The following is a 9,748-nucleotide window of genomic DNA, read 5'->3' on the forward strand; positions in this document are numbered from 1 at the left end:
GCCAGGCAATCACTCCAAAACTGAATTCTCTGCAAACTTGTGATGACTAACTTAGTGAATCATGTCAAATTTTAAACTTTATTTTATTTTATTTTATTTTTTATCAGCTGCTGGATAATTGAAGGAGAGAAGGTGCCCGACTGACATCCTGCCCCAGGCATCAGCTGCCTTGCACAGCCTCTCCTCCCAAGACAGATGTCAGAAAAGCGTGTGGCTCCCCCAGAAGCAGGGCCCTCTACCCTGTCACACTCCCGGCACTCTCTCCTGTCAGGCTCCCATCTCGTCTGTGCTCTATCAGCCTCTCCTTCCCACAGAAAGTAAACATCCCTCCAAATAAATAATTGATAAAAAATGAACTTTCAAAAAAAATAGTGACCCTCAAATCTCACTTAGAAATTCTCATTTTGACACAGCGTTTGCCTAAACTATTATACAATATTTTTAGAAAACCACCAAAGTCCCAATTACCAGCAAAATAAAGTATAAATCAGACCACATTTTCCTCATATTTAACTATTTACGGAGGAAGGTGCCACTTTTTAAAACAAATAAATAGATGACAAATCATCTAGCACATTCCACTGATAGATGAACTTTCTGCTGTCAGTCACAAGTGAACCCTAGTTTCCCTAACCCAGGAGGCATCTCTCCTCTCATGCTGTTCACATCTGACAGTGGGCTGAACTCTGCCCCATCCCTATTTGGAAAGGGATTTCACATCAGAACTCACACAACTACATTCCCACAAAGTTCAGCTTGAAAGCCTAACACCCAAAAGGTCTGGTTTAGCTCCCAATTTCTACAAGATTCTACAAGAATGGTAACTGGGTCACATTACACATCTTGTATCTTACACTAAAAAAAAAACAAATGAAACAAAAACTCCCAGAACAACAGAATACGAAATACTGCATGTGTAAAAAGTAGCAGAACTGACCTAAAGAGCACTTTCTTGGAAAATCTCTCTTTTTTTCTGTTCTAACCTGAAAAACATACTTTCTTAACATCAGGGAATAAGTCTAAAAGAAAACAAAGGGACAACAATAGCTGGCTGCAGTGAATGAGTGTCCTGCTGGGGCATACTTAGTGTGGGCAAAGTGACCTCAGGTAGAACTGCTGCAGTGAATGTCTCTGCTTGGGCATACTTAGTGTGGGCAAAGTGATCTCAGGTAGAACTGCTGCAGTGAATGAGTGTCCTGCTGGGGCATACTTAGTGTGGGCAAAGTGATCTCAGGTAGAACTGCTGCAGTGAATGAGTGTCCTACTGGGGCATACTTAGTGTGGGCAAAGTGATCTCAGGTAGAACTGTTTGTTTCTGTCACTGGCACCAATTCTGACTATAGGTAGATCTTTAAGCAAATGTAGTGATGCTTTAAGGATAAATTGGAGGTAAACCTTCATTTCTGAAACATAGCCATGATTGCACTCATTTATATGTTGAACTTCCAAATCTAGTTTAAACTAATTGACTCACATTATACACACTGTCATTTTCTTTCAAAATGGAAACATATATTGCATAGAGGCAGGCATGTCCATAATAGGTATCACATGGGGAGAGAATCAAGGTGTTAGGGTGGGAGAGATTAGAAAGAAATTCTTCACTTTGTTGGAGAATGTAATACTGTGCTCATGCGTCTAAGTCTCTGTGAAATTCTGCAACAGTTACTCCTGGTTTTCTTTCTACTTTTCCTACTTCTCTATATTCACCTTTTCTCCTTGTCCTCTTAAAACACAAAGTGATGAGTTAAGTAAAAAGAGCTGATCTTAATTAAACTAGAAAAACTTGATATTAATATCTGCACTCAGAAAAATAACATTGAATCCCTATCTCACACCATATCCAGAAATCAACTCAAAGTGGAGGAAAGATTTGCACATATGTTCTGAAATTGTAAAACTATTAGAAGAAAATATAGATGCAAAGCTTCATGATATAGATCTTGGCAATGATTTTCTGAATATGACCCTCAAAGCGCAGGCAACAAAAGTAAAAATAGACAAAGGGATTACATCAAACTGAAAGCCTTTTCACAGCTAAGGAAACAATCAACAGGGTGCAGAGACAACCTACCAATTGGGAGAATAAATTTGCAAACCATACATCTGGCTAATATTGAAAAGATACAAGAAACTCAAACAACTAAATTGCAGAAAAACAGATAAGATAATTTTAAAATGGACAAAAGGTCCAAATGGACCTTTCTCAAAAGATGAGACATACAAATGAACAGCAGGTATATGAAAAGGTGTTGGAAATCAATAATTATCAGGGACATGCAAATTAAAACCACGAGTTAGGACCTCATACCTGATTATCAAAAAGAAAAAAGACAGCAAATGTTAGTGAAGATGCAGAGAAAAGGAAACCCTTGCACAATACTGCTGGGAAGATAAAATTATGACCGCCATTATAGAAGAATGGATGGAGTTTCCTAAAAAAATTAAGCATAGAACTATCATATAATCCAGTAATTCCACTACTGGGTACACATCCAAAGGAAATGAGATCAGCATGTCAAAGAGATATCTGCACCTCCACGTTTATTGCAGCACTATTCACAACAGCTAAGTTATGGAATCAACTTTAGTGCCCATCGTCAGATGAATGGATAAAGAAAATGTAGTGTATATACACAGTGGAGTACTATGTATCCATTAAAAATAATGATGTTCTATCGTTTGCAACAACATCAATGAACCTAGAGTTATGTTCAGTTAAATTATGTGGTACGAAAGAAGGTGGAGAAATATTAATACTGCATGATCACACTTAAATGTCAAATCTAAAAAAGTCAAAGTCATACAAGTAAAGAGTAGAATGATGGTTTCCAGAGGCGAGGGAAAGAGATACTGGCCAAAGGGTACAAAATCTCAGTTAGGCAAGAAACGTATGTTTTTGAGATTTATTGCACAATATGGAGACTATAGTTAATAATAATGTACTGCATATCTCAAAATTGCTAACAGTATATTTTCAATGATCTCATTAGGAAAATATAAGCTGATGGATATGTTAATTAGCTTTAATCACTCTACTGTGTATCCAAATATTAAAACATCACATTGTACCCCATACATTTCTACAACTATTATTTGTCAAAAATAAATTTTAAGAAACCAAAAACAATATATGAAGCCCCTCTTGTGCACAGGAGTTATGCAAAGCACAAAGTATGGCAGAAAGAGAAGGCATGCCCTCTGCCTTGGGGAGGGGGGCATAATTTTGGAGAAGAGAGAATGACAGACCCCTGAAGTGCCCAATCTGTGTCTAATCTTCCTTGCCAAAGGGAGGCAGGTGTATCAAGTCAAAGATGGGGGGAATCAGTCAGAATGGGACACCCTACACTACAGTAACCAACAGCCCAGGACTTACAGTGACTTCACGGAGCAAAGGTTTCTTTCTTGTTAATATCCTGTGTCCCTCTAGGAGCACAGGGTCCTCTGCTCACCTTCATAGGCAAGCTGATAGAGGCTTCCTTTGAACACAAGCTTCCAGATCATCACAGCAGAGGAAAGGATACCTGCTGCTGGTGCACCAGCCTCATAAGGTGCTCTTGGAATTGAGAGACGCTTCTCAGCTTGCATTTCACTGCTCTAAGTATCATGTGACCACATCCAGCCTCAAGTGAGTGAAGAAGAGACGGCCACCACCTTCCCAGAAGAAGAGGCTAGGAATGTGTGATCAGAGCAAGGACCACCACAGGTGGGAATGTGCCCAGCCCTGGGGACAAACTCTGCTGGAAGATTCTTAGGAAGGAGTGTTATTTCAGCTATAAGTGAATCCCTTTTCTTTTGCCTGTCTTTCTCCCTGTTTGAATGAGTTTGTGTGAGGATGTGATGTTTGGATCTGTGGCAGCTATTTTGAAGCCACAAGGCAACTCCAACGAGCTGATAACGGCAGAGAAGGAAAATAAAGAGGCCTGAGAATGCATGACACTAGAGCACCCCACACCTACCTCTGAACTACACACCTCAGGCTTCTTATGTGAGACAATGGAGCTACTTTTCCGTTTAAGCCTTGATTAGTCAATTAGTCAGATATTTTACTGCTTGTGGATGAATGAATCCAAACTGACACGATCACAGTTCTGCAAACGATGAGCTATGGCATAGACTTGGCAGCATTGCAATAGAGATCTAACATTCAGTGAAGAGCCCAGGAAGGAGAACTCATTTCACTTGGGCAGTTGCAGACAGTCTCTTGAGGAGTAAAGATGCTGACAGATCAGTAGGCGCCTGGAATACAGACATTGTCTGCAGAGTCTGCCTGCAAAGGACAGCATCCTTTCTTATAACCCCTCATCTGGTCATGGTGCACTGACTCAGCACCAGGCTCTGCACTAGGTCCTGGGTGCTAGAGACTCAGTTGATCACAGTGTTCATTGTCAAAGCCACAGGAAAGCAGAATGAGGATGCCCTCACTTCTATAGTCAGAAAACCAGCAGGTTTAAAACACAGAGGCGGTGGTCTCTGCATCACAGGTAGGCAGGGCCTCCCTGATGTCAGGACCACACAGAGAAGGTGGAAGGGACAGGCAGAATGGGAGCGGCTTCATCAGGGGTGTTGGGTCCACTTGTGCTGCGGCAGGCAGAAGGTGGCAGATCACCTCGCCTCTGGACATCCTGGTCCTCTCTGCCAATATCTGTCACTGCATAAGGCTATCAGTTTAGACCTCTGTCACCCAGTGGGCTCTTATTTCTACCTTCGTCTAGCACAGAATATAGCACCTGACTTAGTAGGAGGCTGCAAGTAACTTGAATAGACCTCAGAATTTCTGGATGAAAGCAGCTCTGGAAACTTGGAGTGTAATTAACTATAGAAAATTTGAGAAGTTTGAAGCTGGCAACAGCAATTGAAGGAGCTTTAAAAGCAATTAAAGGAGCTTTCCTCTCCTGTCCTTAATGAAGGTAGCTTTAATTAAACTCCATTAAAATCTGGCAGTGTGCTCTCTTTAATTTGATCCATTGTGATTCGGACAGCATTGAATCAGTGCTGAACTAAAAAGACACATCAAAAGATGTCCTTTCAGTTCACCAGTCTGAACACTGAATTCCAGGATGATATGCAAAGATAAAACAGGATGATTTATATGATTTATAGTGTGGAAAGGAAAAGGGGAGAGAGGATTAAACTCCATAAGATCATAACAGCTGAGCAAAGAGGTAAAAGAAAACTTCCCTCCAAGTCACCGAATGACATGAGTATTCGGAAAAATAAGATGAGGTGCTCGGCCGGGGGCAGTGGCTCACGCCTGTAATCCCAGCACTTTGGGAGGCCGAGGCGGGAGGGCGGATCACGAGGTCAGGAGATTGAGACCATCCTGGCTAACACGGTGAAACCCCATCTCTACTAAAAAGTGCAAAAAAAAAAAAAATTAGCCCGGTGTAGTGGCGGGCACCTGTATACCTGTAGTCCCAGCTACTCGGAAGGCTGAGGCAGGAGAATGGCGTGAACCTGGGAGGCGGAGCTTGCAGTGAGCCGAGTTCGCACCACTATACTCTAGCCTGGGTGACAGAGTGAGACTCCGTCTCAAAAAAAGAGGAGGTGCTCATTTATGGGGCACAAGTAAAATCATGGAGCTTCCCCAGGAAGTGGTAGAGGGAAGAAACTGCCAGATGCCTGGAGCTCAAGATGTGAAGGGGTTATACCCCCACATGCATGTGGGACTAACTGGATCTCAGGATGTGAAGGGGCTAGTACCCCCACATGCATGTGGGACTAACTGGATCTCAGGATGTGAAGGGGCTAGTCCCACCAACTTATGTGGGACTGTCTGGAGCTCAGGATGTCAAGGGGCTGGTCCCACTGCCTCATGTGGGACTGGCTGGAGCTGCTATCAATTTTCTAGGGCCTCACTCCAACCATCTTCACATCATCATACAGAAACCCAGGGTGTTCTCTCCCTCCCCTCTCCCTAGGATGCCTCCAGGCTGTGGTCTGCATGGGTTGTGGAAAAATGTCCTGTTCACATGTGCTCATTCACTGTGAGTTTGGCGAAGACCTTCCCCAACAAGAGCCAGAAACCCCAGGTGTTAAGCCCTGTAGTGGCTTGAACAATGGCCCCTAAAGATACATCCACAGCTCAAGCCCTGGCACCTGTGAATGTGACCTCATTTGGAAAAAGGCTCTTTGCAGTAACTAATTTAAGGATCTCAATGTGCACAAATTATTACGGATTATCTGTATGGCCCCTAAACCTAATAAGTGTCCTTGCAAGAAACAGAGAAGAGACACACCCACACAAAGAAGGTCATGAACCGAGGAGGTGGAGAGCATATTGATGTGGCCACAAGTCCAGGGACACTGGGAGCTGCTAGAACTTTGAAGGGAAGGACCCTCCCCTCAAGCCTCCGAAGACAGTGTAGACCTACTGACAGCATGATTTCAGACTTCTGACTTCCAGAAGTGTGACAGAACAGACTTCTGTTGCTCCATGCCACCCAGGTCCTGGTGCTTTGTGATAGCAGCTGCAGAAGTTGGATCCCAACTCCTTCCCACTTTGCTCCTGAGGACCCTGAGCTGAGGCGTCCTCTGGCGTTGGTGTCACTGATGGTGTGTAGGAAGCACAGGGACACAGCGGCCTCCCAGGTGCCCTCAACCAGTCACTCCAGTCCTCACAAGCAGACACATCTGGGCCTCTGGCAATGGCAGAGACCAGGCTAGGCCCTGACTGTCCACACGGCAGCTTCTGGGAGCTCTGGGGAAGGCTGGCGGGCCTCAAGGACACTCACAGAACCAACCCTTCCTCTGGCAACCTTTCATGAGGTAGCTGCTTTATGCAGGGCACTCTGCCTGCCAAAGCTCATCTCAGGAAATTCAGAAGCCCCAAAGTCAGTGAACAGGCTGTTTCAACTTCATACTTGAGCCTCCTGAATGCTGCATCCAAAGCCCAGCCCCACGCCATCCTTGCGGTCATCACTCAATAAGTATTTGTCCAGTGACAGTCTTTTGATCTTTTCTGTAACCCTGCTTAAGGAAAACTGTGTGTGCCCTTGACAACTTGGGGCCAAAAATCCACAGTGGGAAGTCATTGAGGTTTTCAGTTTTCAACACACATAAAGGTAATTTTAAAAAAGATTCTTCACATTATTTTGAGGGTTTTGTAAAGCCCCTGCTACGTTTTTTGTGATGTTAACTGACCAGCTGAGGTTCTATTTGGGTTCCCGTTGTGGTTAGGTCTTCTCCCCTGGGTCTTGCCTCCTAACTGACTGATTATACTCTGGGTCCCGCTGCCCTTAGACATGCCTGGAAGACCCCATGATTCCAGAATCGTCTTATTCCAAAGACCAAACACAGGAAGCGGGAGCGCTTTAAATGTAAACCATTTCGCCTTTTTGCTTTTCTATTTATTGATGGTGTTTTGTAATCAGAGGAAATACAAATATTAGCTAACTACCCTGAAAGAAGAATTCCAGAGTATAGGACTCCATGAATTTTCAAGTAAGACTCAGAAGGATATGTGCCAACAGCAAAGAAACTTGGATGAAAGTAAGACATATTTCAAGTTCTTCTGTGTTTTAGCTTCAAGGTATATTGCCCATGATGTACCTAATTTATTCGGTAATAAGATTTCCAGGCCAATGCTAGGATTGGATGGTCAATCTCATGCCATGGCTGAGGCCAGAGCCAACTTGGGTCAGGGCAAGCAAGAGGGAAAAGATGGTCTCAGCCGTACTCACCAACCATCCCTGAAAAGGATACTCTATCTCCGGTGACCATATTTTATTTGCACGAATCCCATTCCAACCCCAATCTCACTAAAGTTTTTGGAAGGAAATGCAATCAGATTGTGACATAAAGTCATTAAACAAGCAAGCAGACAATGCGGTATAGACTACATGTTCCAAAATAAACTCTATTGATGTAATGTTGTTTTGCCCCAAAACTGACCCTTTAAGCATGTGGCCATGGGTAATCAAGGTAACTAACACTTCCTCCACACCTCCCTCCTGGTCACTCAACAGATATTGGGAGACACAAAGTAGAGGACATCTGTCTGCAAACAAAAGTAGCACTCTCATTCATTGGTGATATGGTTTGGATTTGTGTTCCCATCCAAACCCCATGCCAAATCGTAATCTCCAGTGTTGGAAGTAGGGCCTGATGGGATATGATTAGATCATGGGTGCAAAGTTCTCAAGAGTGGTTTAGCACCATCCCTTTGGTGCAATTCTTGTGTTAGTAGTGAGTGAGTTATTGTGAAATCTGGTTGATTAAGAGTGTGTGGCACCTGCCCCCTCAATTTCGCTTGCTCCTGCTCTGGTCATGTGACCCACCTGCTTCCCCTTCACCTTCTGCCATGATTATAAGTTTCCTGAGGCCTTCCCAGAACCCAGGCAAGCAGATGCCAACATCATGCTTCCTCTACAGCCTGTGGAACCATGAGCCAATTAAGCCTCTTTTGTTCATAAATTACCGAGTCTCAGGTATTTCTTTATAGCAGTGCAAGAATAGACTAAATATAATTGGCTTTGGTTGAGTGGGCATGGTGGCTCATGCTTCTATTTCCAGTACTTTGGGAGACCAAGATAGGCGCATCATTTGAGGCCAGGAGTTTGAGGACAGCCTGGTCAACATAGTAAGATCCCCATCTCTCTCTATATATGTAGATAGATAGAGAGATAGAGAGATAGATAGATAGATAGATCTATGGGCCAGTAGTTCCCACACCAGGAGTTTCCATCCCAGGGAGGTTCATGCCCCAAAGATCTCAGGTGAGCTCACCCCTGGACAGTCATAAAGAAGGCATATGGATACTTTCCCAAATCAGAAGCCTTAAAAGCAAACACCCTAGAGAAACTCTCACACAGAGACACAAAAAGGCATGTGCACGACCAGCTCCTGCAGCACCGCATACAGTCGTTACTAATTAGAAATCATTTAAATGTCCTTTACAAGGCAGGTAATTAGATAAACTACAGCACACACATGTTCTGAGATCCTGAACAACAATTTTTAAAACATGGTGAAAATCTGTATGTGCTGACATGAAAAAACAGGCAAGACATTGTTCAGAGAAAAATCTCAGGTTCCAACCAAAAGTCATGTCTTCCGGGGCTACCTACAAAAGGCGACATTTTACCATAGAAACTCCATGGGGGCTGGGGAACGAGGTCCTTGTAACTGAAGGTGGGCTAGGGGCCAAAGCCCATCAGGCTGGGAGGCGCAGCATGACCTTCAGAGGCACAAGGCACGGATAGCATGAGGTGCCGGAAGCCCGTGTGCTGGGCACCCGAGCTGGAAAAGGACTACCCTGGAATAAACTGGAGCTAGGTCAGAAAAGTGGACAGAAACCAAACCAACAATTTGGAATGCTTCATGTATTTGCTTAGAAGTTTGGACATACTTTTTGGACGATGGAGAAAAACTTGATAACTATCACCTTGATGAGAATAATTTGGTCAGTTTATCATGTACAGAGATCACTATTGAAGTAGAATGGAAGGTACATGAAAATGGAGCCAGACTGAAGGCAGAGAGATCTTTTAGAGAATGATGATAATAACCCAGCCTGTTCATGATGTCAGTTTAAGTAAAAGAATGCTACCATGTAGGGTGATCATATAATTTATTGTCCAACCCAGGAAAAACTTAAAAAAATGAAATATGTTAGCCAGAGAGACACTGGGACAGAAGGCATAAATTGGGACTGTCCCAGGTAAACTGGAATGTATGATCACCCCAGTAATAGGAGATAAAGAACAGAAACACTGGGATGATATCCGTACAGTCACATATTACCTGA

Source organism: Trachypithecus francoisi, unplaced genomic scaffold (assembly GCF_009764315.1).
Source record: "Trachypithecus francoisi isolate TF-2019V2 unplaced genomic scaffold, Tfra_2.0 Lachesis_group2, whole genome shotgun sequence".
Lineage (NCBI taxonomy): Eukaryota > Metazoa > Chordata > Mammalia > Primates > Cercopithecidae > Trachypithecus > Trachypithecus francoisi.